Source organism: Protopterus annectens, chromosome 5.part0 (assembly GCF_019279795.1).
Source record: "Protopterus annectens isolate FY-2018-M chromosome 5.part0, PAN1.0, whole genome shotgun sequence".
NCBI lineage: Eukaryota > Metazoa > Chordata > Ceratodontiformes > Protopteridae > Protopterus > Protopterus annectens.
Window position 1 is genome coordinate 1,837,655,264 of NC_056735.1, and position 16,970 is coordinate 1,837,672,233.

Sequence of the window (16,970 nt, forward strand, 5' to 3'; positions counted from 1 at the left end):
CCATTTACTGACATTTTTTGCACTTCATTGTTTTTAACCAATGTATATCTGCTTTATCTAACATTCTACCATCTCAAAAACTCAAGATCAGAATCAAGCTCTGTTCTTTGTGTCTATGACATGAAGACCTTAGCAAGTATGCCAAACCCATCCTTTCTTTTGCAAAGTTTTTTCTGTATATTTTTCTATGTTTTTCGCACATAAATTTATTGTTTGATATATCTGCCAGAATTTCTACAAATTAGCAGTGTTCTGCTAGTCTATACAGCTCTGCTATCTATATATATTCTGAAATGAATTCTGCTCATTTCTTTTTTATACATATGTTGTTTTTGGCTCCCCAAACTCCTAATGATCATTGATCCTCCACTAACCCCCATATAACCACTCTTTCAAACACCTGGGAATATTGATAATGGGAGGCAAGAGTCAGAGATCATATTCAATCATCTTGAGGGAAGTCATGTGATTTTTCTCCTCTTAACCACTCCCCTGTTGGCTAACATGCGAAGTGCATTGTCTGCTATTTTAAGTTCTTATGTGAGTGTACATTTCCACATACACACTGTTCCTAGCGAGATACCAATGCTCTCTGTGGCAGGCTTGCACCATTATATCCCAACTTCTCACACCTGTGCTCTGATCATAAGTATCTCTCCTGCAGTGGGGCATATTCCATCCTCCCCCAGTGGATGAGCTGGTGTTAGCTGCTCAACTCCACTCCTCCAGCATCTGGACCACTAATCAAGCCCAGGTCATGTGGGTTGTAGTTATTGTACTTAGGTCTTTATTCATTTAATTGGTCTTATGGAATCGTAAATAATCTGCAAGTACCAAAAACTTAAGAAATGCAATGCTGGTTCACTAACAGAAAACACAAAGACACTGGAACACAGAGATGGTATAATACTTGTATTGGGCCCACATAGTAATTACAAAATCTATGTTGATCCAATAGAATGTATTGCGTCACCTATGTGCTCCAGTGTCTTTGTGTTTTCTGCAAGTACTAACAGCTTTTGGGTTCAAAAACTGTTTGCATGTTCAGCCACATGCATTTTCTTTACTGGTTAGGCATTCTGTCCATGTCTAAAATGAGTATCTTAATTAATTTGCTATAGTGACACATACAAGTTGTTGTGTTTGTACAAGTATATACCTATATTTTCTATATTTTCTTTTAAAAACTTATTATTCCTTTTAGTTTATTTTGTAACTGTTAATAATTTCAAATAATGTCACACAAATTCATCTGCACAAATATGTGAATGTTGTTTAGTTTTTACATAATTTATTAGTTTACAAAAATTGACTGTGCTTATTTCAGCATTTGATCATTAGTTTGAACCTTATTGCTAAATGTCATTGTATTTTGCATTAACTTGATCATTTATTTGAAATCACTTAAACCTGTTTCTTTTTTCATAATTCTTACACATAAAATTCACTGCATGTTAATAATTTATGTGGAGTTATTACACAGGAGGTTCAGCAGACCATTGAGGAACCTAGCCCAACTTCCCACTTCAGTCCTGTCTAGTTAAGTGATATAGTCAGAGTCACATAGTAGGGCAATGGAGGTTAAGGGATCAGACCCTGGGCTACAGGAAGCAGTTTGTTAAAACTTCATAGTTTTAGTCCTTACTGCTACTCATCAAACACAGAACTTGGGCCTGCCCAAGATTATAACCTAGAACCTCTCCTACCCCATTTGAGAAAAAAATAACCTAAACCCGACAACCCATACAATGGCCATATATGCTATACATGATCATTATTAAGTTTCTCTGATAGGTAACTTTCATAATTATAGCATTAGAAATGTTTGTACACACTATCATATGAATATTCATATGATATTCAAAGTCAGTTGTTTATAGCCCATTAATTATATTGCATAAGACAATTTATAATAAAAGTACCCTAAAGTATTTTTCACTATACAGAAGCACTTATGGCCCTGTTGCTATTAAATATAAAAATACGAGGTGCCCAGCATGTGTCTTGAGAAGTTGAAGACATATGACTATACTGGCTTAATTCATGACTGTTAATCCAAAACCCAGAAGCAATGCTCCATAAGGCATATGGACACCCCAAGTACCATAATGCATTCCAAATACAATACACATGTCAGCTAAGGAAGGTATGCAATGAATACTTCACAACTCTCATGCTGGTAAGTAACAGTCATGTGTCAACCCTGCAATGGCATAGTGCCAATTTTTACAGAGGTGTAAACATCAGAATACATAATATGTGTACATTATCTGTAGAAGTACAAATACCACCATACAGAATACATACATGTTGTCTGCAGAGGTGTAAATGCCATCATATATAATATGCAGAGTTATAATCACCACCACACATACTGTCTTTGTATATATCTTGTTCTCGTTTCTTCTTATTTGTACCTGTACCCTAGACAGGCCTGAAAATTGTCCATGTGGATCAGAGATCTACCATGGTTAATACATTTAAATAAATGAATAAATGAAGATGGCAGCACACTGCATCAACATAGAAAGCTATATAAAATGCTGCACAGTTGTGTACAACTATATTATTGTCTAAGCAAAGGCAGCAGACTTTCATATCCTTGTTCTGTGTGACATTAAGAAGTCTTCCATAATATAATGCAGCAAACCGAGGCATATAATATAGGTACTTATAAAAAGGACCATGGCTGGTGTTGTGTGCACACATCTTCAACTCTTCAAGATAATGGGAAAAGCATGCTGTAGATCATTCTATTTGTGGTGGCATGACTTACCATTAGTGTACAGGGGCATCATCCTCTCCCGTGCTCTTCCATGTGTCTCCGTGCCTACTGTTAAGTGGTTCACCACAAATAAACTCTTTGCTTTCAGATTCATTAGGCTGATGAGAAGGAAGGTTTCATCTCACAACCTCTTTTTGTGGGGGTACCACTACATGCCACATTAAACACACAGTTTGCTACAGGGACAGCAGTATGCTGCAATAGTTCAGCTGCTGCATACAGATTGCATGAACTGCTGGCAGTGAGAAAATGGCACCAGCCTGTTGTGGGCTTACAAAACAGGATTTAATACTGTAATACCATGGCAGCATGTGAGCCACATTGGGGAAAGATGAAAAGAAATATAGAGAATATGTAGCAGTAAGGCATTAGAAACTAATGCACTGCATGTGTAATTTGTTTGTAACTATACCTGTAATTATTCCTGAGAGTTTTCACATAGTCCCAATATACTGATGAGTTCAATGATACATTCATTTTCTGACACGTTATCCTATTCAATTTCACAGAAGAGCCTGAGTTAGTCCTTGCACTCAATGGGCTTAAGACAGAGAACTAATCCTGGACAAGCTGATAGGATGCCATTCCATCACACACAAACACACACAGTCAAGTGCGCACACACACACACACACACACACACACACACACACACACACACACACACACACACACACACACACACACACACGCACACACGCACACACACACACACACACACACACACACACATATGCGCGTGCGCACGCACAAAACATGTACATCAGTTACCATCTCCAAGTTGAATATTTACCAGTTCACCTACAGAATGTCTTTGGGATGCAGAAGGAAACCATAACACCTATTAAAAACCCACACGAACGTACAGTGAACATGCAGACATTGCATGTAAGGCACCAAAGCCAGGAACTGAACCAGACAATCAACTGCTATGAGGCATGACATAGCAATGCTCATCACTGCATCACAGTGCTTCATTGAGTAAATGTCTTTATTTAATGTGTATCTCATGGTTCTTTCTTCTGAAGACATGGAATGGCTTCTTATCCAGGTAAAGGTGAAGCAGCTCTGTTAAGGATATATGTTTAATTATTTTGAGTTCTTGCTCATGAGTGAGGATAGAGGAGATTAGGAGATGGACCAGTGAATCAGTACAGTGGTGGCAGTTCTGCAGACATTGAAATGGACCATGATGGTGAAGTGAAAGATGACTCCTTTCCTAATATGAAGCTCTCAATTTGCTGGTCAAAGTCCCCATCCTCTTCTGTGGTCATGAGAAATGGATAGTGAAAGATCTGGCCTCTCTATGGGGATAGTTAATTATCAATCCAAGGAAGTTAGCATTTATGATACCAAAGATTACAGGCACAAGTAATAGTACTGAGTTTCCTACTCAGGGTTGCTAAACTCACTCTTTATGACAGAGTGAGAATTTTAGTAATCTGGGACAATCACAATCAGAGCAGCTGCTCCTCCAAACTGACAGGAGCCAGCTGAGATGATTTTGGCACATAATGAAGATGTCCCTAAGTTGCCTCTAGTGGAAATTGCACCAGGTGCAGTTTACTGGGAAGAGACCTGTGAACAGGCCCAGAACATGCTGGAGAAATTTTACCTCATAACTAGATTTGGGATTTCTAGGAATCTCTTGAGATGCACTGAAAACTGTTGCTGAGGATAGATAAATCTGGTCTATCCTGCTCAGGTTAGTACTAGCATCACCTCACTAGGAAAAGCAGTTTAGAAAATGTATGGAAGTTGGGAGGGATGGAAGGATGTAAAGACACATGGATCAGTGTGGATGGATGCAGAGATGGATATATGGATGGATGTAAAGACACATGGATCAGTGTGGATGGATGCAGAGATGGATAGATGGATGGATGTAAAGACACATGGATCAGTGTGGATGGATGCACAGATGGATGGCAGGATGGATGTAAAGACATATGGATCAGTGTGGATGGATGCAGAGAAAGATAGAGGGATGGATGTAAAGACACATGGATCAGTGTGGATGAATGCACAGATGGATGGATGAATGGATGGAAGGAGGTAAAGACATATGGATCAGTGTGGATGGATGCACATATGGATGGAAGGATAAATGTAAACACACAGATTAGTGTGGATGGGTGTATAGATGGATGGATGAATATAAAGCAAATGGATCAGTGTGGATGGATTCATAGATGGATGGATGGAAGAATGAATGGCATAGTTAGTTATAGCAACACCATGTTTATCTTCTGGCCATTTCATAACACCAAAACATGCAGCCTCATCATACAAATGAATATATTTGCAAACTATGTTTTAAGATATTATTGAATTTTGGAGATAAATGTTATGCCATGTCAGGAACTGCTGTACACATCTGCATACATTAGCAGTGCAAACAGCCTTACAACATGAATAGTACACTGCTGTTTTTCAGATGAATCATGTTGTGACACCAACATTAAACCAGTTATCAGGGAGTGCATGATGCTGGATATATGGATAACTTTAAAGAAGGGGAAACCAGTCTTCTCCTACAAGTAATCATGGACTATAGTGCAGTGATTTCTTGTGGGTGGTATGTGGACACTAAAGAAATGCTATGTGGGCACACCACACATAGCATTAATGCTGCTGATAGCTATGCATGACTGACTATCCAAACTTACAATAGAACACTAACAGATATGGGGCAGAGTGAAGATGGCCAACTGATAACAGCAGTTTTTCAGAGCTCTTCAAAATCAAATATTCAGACAGGAAAATACATAGTTTTCAGAGTTCATTTTTATAGAATTCTAATTATAACATCCTTCTCTAAGTTTATCTAAATTTTGGTGGATTGTTTTTAAAATATTCCTGTCAAATTTACTGGAGACTTTTTCATCACAGAAAATGAGTACATCTACACAATCTCATGCTGACACTGCCTTGAGAAAAGACATGCAGGTGATGACATACACCCTGCAAGAACTCTCCTTAAAAATGGATGGTCACCAACTAAACTTAGAAAACCTTAAGGAGAATTCTCTCAATCAAACAGAACTCTTCAAGAAATTACTACAGAAGCACCAAACCAGAATATCAGATATGGAAACTGCATTATCCAACATCGATGGCAGGCTTAAGGAAGAAGAGCTCCAAATTGACTTTCTTTTAAAACAAAACACCTGGTTACAAAATAAGTTGGATGACTTGGAGAGTAATGAAAGAAGGTGTAATGTCAGAATATTTGGACTTCCTGAGAAATCTGAGAAAGATAACATTTTCCCAGATTTACAAAGCCTGTTACAGCGTGCAGGATTAGTTTAAGAGCTATTTTCGGCAATATGGCCGATGTGCGATCCAGGAACGAGCTGCCGGGATGTGCACGTGAGCTCTTAGGCTAATCCTGCATGGACCAAGCTCCTGTATGCAAATTACCCTCATTTGGAGGCGAAAACCATGCAAATGAGGGTAATTTGCAATCCAGGAAGCATTCAGCTATCAGTGCAGGACGAGTGCAGTCTGCAGAAATGTGCTCGGTTAGGAACCGAGTACGTCTGCAAACTAGCTTAGCTGACAGGTGAAATGTATCAGAATCAGCTAATTACACAGGCAGCAGAGCAGCCCAGCCCAGAACACCACTATGAACTCAGCAAACACCTTCCCCCCTGTTTTTTTCCACACTCTACACCACCGGTGTATACAAACAGGGAAATTTTTAAAAAACAAACCTACAAAATGAGAAGGGCTGCAGCAGGCAACATAAAACATGTGCAAGAGGCTGAGTGTGGTGAGGATATGAATGTTGCCAAACAACCCACAGTGAGGAGACAGAGAAGAGTTTACAGACCCAGGGTAACCTACCAGGGGCTACATGAGCTGGAGATAGTGGAGCGCTATAGGGTGGACAGAGACCTCCTACAGCAAATCGTTGAGCTGTGCAGACCACACCTGACACACCACACTGGCCGAGGGGAACCCATCCCAGTCAATACCAAGGTATGTGTATGCCCAGGTATACTAGCCACAGGTACCTCCCAAACCACAACTGGGGATATCATGGGCATCTCACCGGCATCAGCATCCAGAGTATTCCACCAGTTCCTGGATGCCATGTCAGCACATACCACTGAGCACATATATTTCCCCAACACACGTGAGGTGTTGACCAGCAATATGCATCTCTTCCATCAAATAACAAACTACCCTGGGGTAGTGGGTACTATTGACTGCATGCACTTACGCATCAAAGCACCACCTGGTGAGCAGGGTAGGGCCTACATCAATCGCAGGAGCATCCCCTCCATTAACTGTCAGGTCATATATGATGCCCAGGGCATTATACTGAATGTATGTGCTGGCTGCCCTGGAAGCTATGATGATTCACACATATGGTAACTGACACAGCTGTACCACAGATTTGCCAATGTGGACATCCCCTACAGTCACCTAGTGGGGGATGCTGGGTACCCACTGGAGCCGTGGCTGATGACACCCATCAGAAATGCACACACACATGAACAACAATGCCATAATGAGGCACACGCACAAGCCAGACATATAATAGAGCATGTGTTTGGGATGCTCAGGTCACGGTTCCGGTGTCTGGACACATCCGGTGGAGTCCTGCAATATTCACCAGCTACATGTACCCAAATTGTTATGGTATGTGCTATGCTACACAATATGATCCTGCGGAAACAGCTGCAGCAGGAACAGCATGAGGCAGACCCACACAGCCCCCCACCAATGCCAAGGCCTGTACAGACACAGAGTGACTTGGAGGAGGAACAACCTGAGCCTGCCCCAGTAAGTAGAAGGGGGCGTGCCCAGTATGCCCTGGCCTTGGTAAAGAGGCAACGCATAGCATATGCACTGACACAGTAGGGACCCAGGGAATGACACCTCTCTCTGACTCACACATACAGTAAAAGGGATGCCAAACATGACACTACATGTGCCCAACCATGTATAGGGAGTGTACTATGTGCATCCAACATAGGCAGCCCTCCAGCACCATCTTCAAGTCTGGCACACCCTCAAGATAAGTGAATCAACCTACCACTTGCTAAATGGAATAGAATGTTTTTTTCCTGTAGCTATGGTATGGATATGAACATGCAAGGGAATTGGGTGGCCGAATGACAAGGCAGCAGACAGTAGACACCCATAGTGACATCATGACATCTTTAACATATACTGGAGTCACCATAGTAGCCAGTACTACACAGGGTGACAAAACCCTCGGCAGGAAATGGCCTAGCAACATGGGTGTCCATAAGAGCCACACATGCCAGTCAGGAAGGTTCACATACCCAACAACAATCTCAGCCAGCAGGACAGGTAAAGGCTAACACAAACAAATGCTGTACTATGGCCTCTAAATGTGCCCTATGGGTAACCCCTCCCCCAGGCCTACACAGACAGACAACAGCAGGCCAGGCAGTCGGATGTAAGTTGTGAAAGCTAGGAAGTCCGAAACTAATATGTAGGTATACAAAGCTAGGATCTGTAGTATACTGGTAACCCTCTAGCCAGCAGGCTAGGTAAGACTACAGACTGAAATGGAGTACCTGACATACCAGTACAGTCCTAGCAAATGTGTAAAAGTGTCAGGTGCACCCCCCATCCAATGTACATTTATAGTAACTGTCAGGTGTGCCCCCCCACTCCTGTGTAGAACAGTAGAAACAGTCAGGTGTCCCCCCACAATGCAGAAATGAAGCAACAGTCAATGCCAAATGACCAATGGATACCCTGCAGACACAGCATGCTACCTGTTGGGTACAACACAAACATCAGCACCACAGTACAAACTACCTGGACGTGATCCACACATGCAACACAGATGGCCATACTGAGCATGTTCACACACTTAAACACATGAAGGCCATGTCTGCAAACACCAATGGACCACACATATCTGGCAGTCACAGTTCGCAGTGCAGACACATGTCAGTATGCCCCACTCCTGCCTTGCACACACACTGGATAGGAATATAGACAAATATGTTAGGACAACTCACTATAATAAGCCACAGGTACACAGGCATAGATGTGTGGAAGAGGGTGACCATGACAAGGAGCCATGCGGGCCTGTCCCAACCGCACACAGCCAAAGGGCCCCCAGCACATGAGGTGCAGATGTAACCCACTGCAGATACTAGCTACCATTACCTGTCAGCATGACAAACTATGTGGTTCACGTGCCAGCTGTGCAACAAGACTGTACAAGGAAGTAGTCGGCTAGTAGCTGTATACACGTACCTGTGACATATGACCCCGTATGCGCCCGCATATGGCATGTCAACCCCTATAAGAATGGGGTATGGCCCATGCATACACTGCCCTCCCCATAGCAGTAGTTTGACAAGCCTGCTGATGTCATCCAATGTGAATTACACCTTTGGTAGAGCTTTAGCTCAGTAATATGCATGGTGCGTCCCATAACTGTGTACTGCTGTAGTGATAGACTAGTTAGGTAGTAGTACTAACCCCAGACCTGTCAATTGTGTGAGTGTATGTCTGTGTGCATGCCTGTCTGTTTCTGAATGTGTAGAGAGAAATGCTTGTTAGGCTACTCACACTCCATACAATACATATATTCAGCTTTGGCAAGGCCGCTGATGTCACTCACCTAGAAATACACCTCTGGGAAAGTAATAGCCCAGTAATTTCCATAGAGCATTCTGTAACTGCATATTGCTGTAGTGTGATCAACTAGTTAGGTAGGTGTTCTATCCCCAGACCTGGTGTGTGTGTGTGTGTGTGTGTGTGTGTGTGTGTGTGTGTGTGTGTGTGTGTGTGTGTGTGTGTGTGTGTGTGTGTGTGTGTGTGTGTGTGTGTGTGTGTCTGACTGAGTAAAGAGCAATGCTTTTTAGGCTACCCACACTCCGTAAAATACAAATACTCTACTTTGTCAAGGCTGCTAACGTCACTCACCTAGAAATACACCTCTGAGAAAGTGATAGCCCAGTAATTGCCGTAAAACATTCTGTAACTGCGTACTGCTGTAGTGTGATTTAGAATGATGGTAGGGTTCCATCTCCATCCATGGCAGGTCCAGATGTTTTGTGTGTGTTTCAGTGTCTGTGTATGGAGCAATGCGTTATAGGCTACTCATTCACAGTACATTACAAATGCCCAACTTTGGTAATCCTGCTGATGTCATTAATTGTGAAATACACCTTTGGGGAAGATGTACTTTAGTAATGTCCGTGGTGCATACTATAACTGTGTAGCACTGAAGTGAAGAAAACTTGTTAGGTAGGGGTTCTACTCAAAGACATGACAGGTGTGTGTTTGTAACACATATCCTGTGTAGAGGTGGTTGTGAGTATGGGCAATATGGAAATGTTTTGCTAATTTCATTTATGGTGGTCCTACTATACATCACAATGTCAACCGTACAGGGATAACAGACGTAAATATCTGAGAGGCTGGGGTGCAAAGCCATACCCATACATGTGACATCAAAGCCAGCCAATCACGGTTAGCAACCTCATTGCACCTTCACATGTGACTCACAAAGGACATAACATGCCTGACAACATGCCCTGTATAGACAGATGACACTGACATCAGGAAATGCTGTTAGCATGCTATCAGTGTAGGTGCAGGGTAAACCTGCTGACCATTACCAGTCTCTGCCACAGGTGGGCAAGACTGGCACATCTGATGATAACCTGTGTTCACAGCATGGGACAGACACCCCAGGTACAGTTCCACATGTCACTATACATACATGTGGGAGGTGTGCACATCCTAGACACCATCCAAGTCATGGACTAGGGAACACATACATGGCAAGTGATGCACAGCATTGGCCACACACAATAGTCACCCAGGTGACTGGATGAGGGATGCAATACCCACCTGTGTGGGCAAATGCAGAAGCTACAGACCTAAGCCACAATGCAGACCATTGTCATGTGGCCTGATGCCAAGGTATACCCATCGCCTACCCTTGTATAGCCTGCTGGCACTGTTGACCACCACACACCTGTGCAGACATGCACCCATGCATGTCCAAACTGGCACCTTGTGTGTTTGTGTGTGTTGTATGGTGTGTATGTCCACATTCACTTGCACTACACTGCCCAGGACACAGTGAAGTATGCTGCCTAATGTCTGACACTGCTCATACTCACTGCCCATACGACCTCCATATGACCCATGTGGTGCACGTGTTCCCTGCACATTGATGTGTTGTGGCAATCCCACTAGTAATGAGTTGCACTCCTGGCCCTGCCAAGTGTGTTAGTGTGTGTGCATCCCTGTGTGAGTGTACCTGTATTGACGCTGGCACCTATTCATGCAGACAGGCATGTGTACATCAGCTACTGTATATCTACCATATCCCTGTTGCAGATGTCACTCACCATCACATATATGTTCTGAGTGCTCCCCACCAAATTACCCATGTGACACATCCAATAAATGCATCAAACTGTGATAGCACTACATAGCCGTCAGGGATTTGATACCCTCTGCTGGTAGGTGTGTGACACAAACATGCTTCAGTTTTACCCTCCCACCCCTCCCTGACATGCATCTGCCTCTGTCTGCCTCCCCCATTCCCTCTCTGATGGATGTGGAAGCCAACACCTTTGCTTAGGTAGCAGCATGTGTATTTTAAATGATGCTCATGATCAGCTGATGGCCTCTGGATGAATTGCAGCCCTCCCCTAGCTGATTGCATGTGGAACAGCTGTGGGTAACATTCCCATAGCCAATTGCATGTAAACACACTCCAATACCTGGGAACATCATGATGGTGTTGGCCCTTGTCTGTCACTGTGAGCAGGAGCTAGAACTGTTGTTTGGCAAACAGCATCCCAGATGGGTTGGGGATTTACCTCTAACAACATACACTGTGGAAAGAGGGCAACAAACAGGGGGGAATGTGCCTGACCTGACTACAGACTGTAAGTGCTGCTATACTGCATATGGCATAATGTTGGTTTAACAGTGTTTGTCTGGATATGCCTGTCATACATGTCGCAATACCTGCCATGTCAGTTCCATGTATATGAGGAATCCCCATCTGCGGGGTTATCTGCAGACTGGGCAGTGTTGTGCCTTTGGTTTCATGTGTTAGCCACGATGCATCTATCTGTGGAATGCAGAAGGTAGTGTGAGGATTGCAGTCTGTTGATGGTGAAGGCCGTGACAGTTACTGACTACATATCCCTCATCAGACATATGTTGCAACTTGTACTCCTTGAAGGCTGTGGCCGAGACGTCAGAGAGCTTTTAGTAAACTACTTTTGGTGGATTCTTCCTTGTTGGTTCTTCATATGTTGCAACAAACCCTGTTACAATGGTAGATTTATGAGGGTATCACAGCAACATGTCTATACTGGCCCTGTGTATGTGCTGTCAGCCACACCTCTGTCAACCTTTGTACATATGTCATTCATGAAGTGGTGCATATAGGCTGTACACTGTAAATAGTGTCATCATATCTGATAACAAGCCAATGCTATATCAGATTGCTACACATGTCATGTACAGTAGGAGTTACATTTCATGCCATAACCGGGACATTCTGTGGATGTTTGTACAGTACTGAGGTCTGTGTAGTGATGGTGAATGTTGGCATTGTGTGTATTGTTAATATGTACTATGGCCTGTGTACAGACTGTGGTAAATGTCATTGTTCTAGCTCCCGTTCTATCTGATGTTACATGCTGTCTCATTGTATGCTACCGTTTTACCGTACATGTTTGTAGGGCCATACACACACATGTCCCATACCACAGACAGCCATCAGGCCAAACTGTGTAGCAGCCCAGCATATGTAGGGTCATTCTGTGAGTGGCACATATGAGGATGGTGTAGTACAGAGAGTCTATATACTGTACTATTATGCTAGCGTACCATATGTGGCTGTGGCTGTGTTCACATCATTTGTGGTTATGCACTGTCACACAGGTGTATCCTACTCTGTGCTGTGACATGGCTGCTGACCCTGCTATATATGCAGGTACTGTACAATGATAACCTTAGGATGTCTGTCAGTAGCCAATGGCACACATGTTATGAGCAGATGTCACCTTTCACACACACCATGTCTGTGAAGATAATCCCAATGACAGTAGCAAAAGTCTATTAATATACCTGCTATACATACCTGACATCCCCTTGCACTATGACTTTGGGACTATAGGGGCTGGGGTAAGGCTACACTCAATGTCCAGGACATATGGTGGAAATATATGGACATGTACTTATCCAGATAGCCATATATATATATATATATATATATATATATATATATATATATATATATATATATATATCTGAGTACACATGTGTAGTACTTCCAGTTACCACTGTCATGGCAACCACCCACTATGAATCCCTACATCATGTGGGCGTATTCCATTTACATTCCCTGTGTGATAGACATCCTTCATGTGTGTGGGCATCAATGTTATAGACAGCAGGTAGCAATACCTCTTACAGGAGAACCTGCACACTCAGGGCAACCACATATATGTAGGAGGATCAGGACATACAGACAAACTGTGAGTAGAGTGGTGTCATGCTTAGTATAGTACTGGCTTTACAGGGTGTGTGTGTGTGTGTGTGTGTGTGTGTGTGTGTGTGTGTGTGTGTGTGTGTGTGTGTGTGTGTGTGTGTGTGTGCATGTGTGTGCGTGTGTGCGTGTGTGTGTGTGTGTGTGTGTGTGTGTGTGTGTGTGTGTGTGTGTGTGTGTGTGTGTGTGTGTGTGTGTGTGTGTGTGTGTACATACTAGTTTACCTTGGAATGCAGTCTGTCTGCATAGCTCGCTACTGTGGGTCTATCCTCCAACTGGACAGAGATGTGCCTATCATGTGTTGTCTGTCCACCACACAGGTTCTGTTAATATGTACTATGGCCTGTGTCAGATATTGCACTGGCAGTGTGTGTGTTGCGTGCTAGCAGTACATGGCTATATCCATTTGTGTCCCTGATGTCTTATTCCTGCATAAGGGAATGTTGCAACACATCCTGTAACACCAGCATGTTCCAGGGTGTGTAACTGCAAAATTGCGAGTATGGCCCTGTGTTTCTGCCTTTGTCCTTCACATATATGGCAGGCTTTGTCCTGCTGTAATACGGTTAGGGGGTTGTTAGGCAATGGCCTATCATTAATTACTGCTAGCATTCCTGCTATCATCCCAGTCATAACGTGGACTCCCACAACATTTGTTGGTCAGGGTCCATACATGTGACAGATACATTAACATTGCCACAGGTATTGAATGTTCCCCTAGGGCTTGACTACAGGGTGTAATTGGAGGCTGCTGAACTACATCTGATATTGTTGATTGTTACTTATCTTGCAGGCCAATCCTTTGTTTACTGTTGTACGAATTGAAGGGCTTGGCCTGGACACCATAGTATGTTATATATCCACACTGTCTGCATCTACTGTTTTGTGTGGGCCTTGCATCCATCACTGGTTATATACATCAAAATCTATGTGCTGACAGTAATGGCATACATTATTATATGGTACACAACTAAAGGTTGTCTGTGTATACATACTTGTGTGATGTGTCATGTCCTTTGAATTGTGAGTGTGTATATGTGTAATGTAAGTATTCCCTTTGTGGGGCTGATTGCCACACTACACATGTCACAGGTGCCAGTTACAGGGCTTGTGGCTGAGGGATATACATTGCACTCAGTACATCCACACTACTTCTACATATGTATGGCTACTAATTCCCTTTGTCTGTGTACTTGTGTATGTACCCATATATCTCATATATCTTATCTATATATATATATATATATATATATATATATATATATATATATATATATATATATATATATATATATATATATATATATATATATATATATATATATATATATATATATATATATATATATATATATATATTTATATACCTGCACATGATTGTCACTGTATAGATGTGTGTGCATATCTGTACCGTTGTAATGTGTACCCCTTCAACACTGTACGTTTTGTGCGGTACAATGGCTTTTCTGCATATGTTGCAGATATTGCCCTGGCATGTACAGGTGACTTGGATTACTGTTGAAGCATTGTACCTGTGTTGTGGTGGGTCCTGATGTCAAGTACTGCGTGTGCTGGATATTGGATTGCACAGCATATCCATTGGGGCTGGGGGGGGGGGGGTTACATAGCAGTAATTACCAGGTGTCTCTCAATTGTGCCCCCACATACATTAACTGTGCTCATGGTCTGTTATGTTGTACGTAGTGGGCCAGGAGTCCATTCCCATGTGGAAATCATATACACATGTCTATCTGTGTATATATACATATATATATATATATATATATATATATATATATATATATATGTATATATATATATATATATATATATATCTGCATAATTATATATGTGATACCCCCATATACAGAGGGATAAAACTGGGCAACATTGATTTAGCTCTAGATATGTATATATATTCATATATATGTGTATGTATGTTGATATATATTTATGGCTATATACACTGAACATATTTATATATATGTGTACAATTGCTGTTATATGGTTATTTGTGAGTCATACATACACATATATATACCTATAGCTGTCTATCTGTCTACATTTACAGATGTATATCTGTCCATATGTCCATGCATGTTCGGCTTATATGTGTGGCCTGTACCTCATTCTCTTGGCTATTGACATGGATGACCTTAGGACTGAGGTCAGTCATTCGTGCCGACATGTATGTGTTTCAGACTTATCATCTCCTTCAATATATGCGTTCTACAACATATAACTGTGTAACTTGCAATGTCTTAAGTGTATTAGAGCAAGATGTGACAGATATCCTTATATGTATCCACATTATGGTGCACTATGTCCAGGATTTATGCAATAAGAGGTTGTGTGGTGTGATAATACAACATTCCCTGCGCTGTTGACTGTGCTGGATGATATGTATGTGAAATACGTGGATATGTACATCTGCCATGGTTTACTGGTAAATCACATAGTGTATGATGTGCAGGGTCCTGGATTTGGGCCTTGCAGTGGCTGTATATTTAGCTGCAGGAAAGAACACCGGCTGTCGGATACAGAGTGTGTTAGGGACATTTGAGCGATTGTACGCGGGTGTGTGCAGGTTTGTGCAGAGCTAAGCAATGCTAACCTCCAGTTGCATTTCCTTACACTCAGCTAGCATCTACTTAGCTCAATCTATGTAGGCAATGCTTACCCCTGCGTGAATACACATACACACACTTACAACTGCTTATCCATGCGTACTACTGCTGTTTTGCACTTACACCTGCTTACTAGTGCCTTAGTCAGTATGACACTTCACGTGTGCATTTAAGGCAATACTCCTGTGCAAATATAAATGTTATTTAGTAGGTTATACAGCACAATGATGTTAACATATGGATTTCATATGGGAAATAGGATGTGCTGCAGTGGGTCTTGACCTGGGAATGGGTGCGCGTTAGGCGGATGCTCTGCCCACGACACTATTGCTGTTCTGTTTCATTTGCATATGTCTACCATAATGACATACCCATGTTCCCTTCCCCCTGCCCCCGAGCTCCACATACACACTATCCATCCATTCCCCAGTTGCTAGCCCTGCCATACCACACATATACACATTTCCCTCTCTGCACATCTTGGTACTCCTCCAGTATACTGTCCCGACCCAAGCATCTGCAGCTCCTCATCCGTTTAGTCCATGTATGTACCAGCCTTCCCTTGATCCTCCTCCGATACTGGTGGAGACATCGATGTGACCCACAACTTTTGGTGCATCCTGCCAGAGACGGACCTGTTGTTGTGTCAAAAGTAGACCTAGCTGACCTACGCTGTTTCTCCCACTGGTAGCATCCTGCCAGGGTTTTGTGTAGCAGCAGTTTGCTCACACACCCAGCCAGCCTCATCTCCAGGTTCCACGGAACCAACGTCCCAGGTGTGACATACTGTGCATGAAGCATGCTCACACACCCCCATGGTGTGCACCATATATCATTATTCCCTTCGATATTATGCAAGACTGCTGTTCTCAGAGTATGATTGGGCAGGCACTGTTCTGTGATGCACATAGACTGCTCATAATACTGTGGTTGAGCAATGGACGCATGTGTGCTGGCATTAATCTACACAATTATATACATTTCCTTTACTATTGGATGACTGTGTTGGATGATGTGTTTGTGATCACAG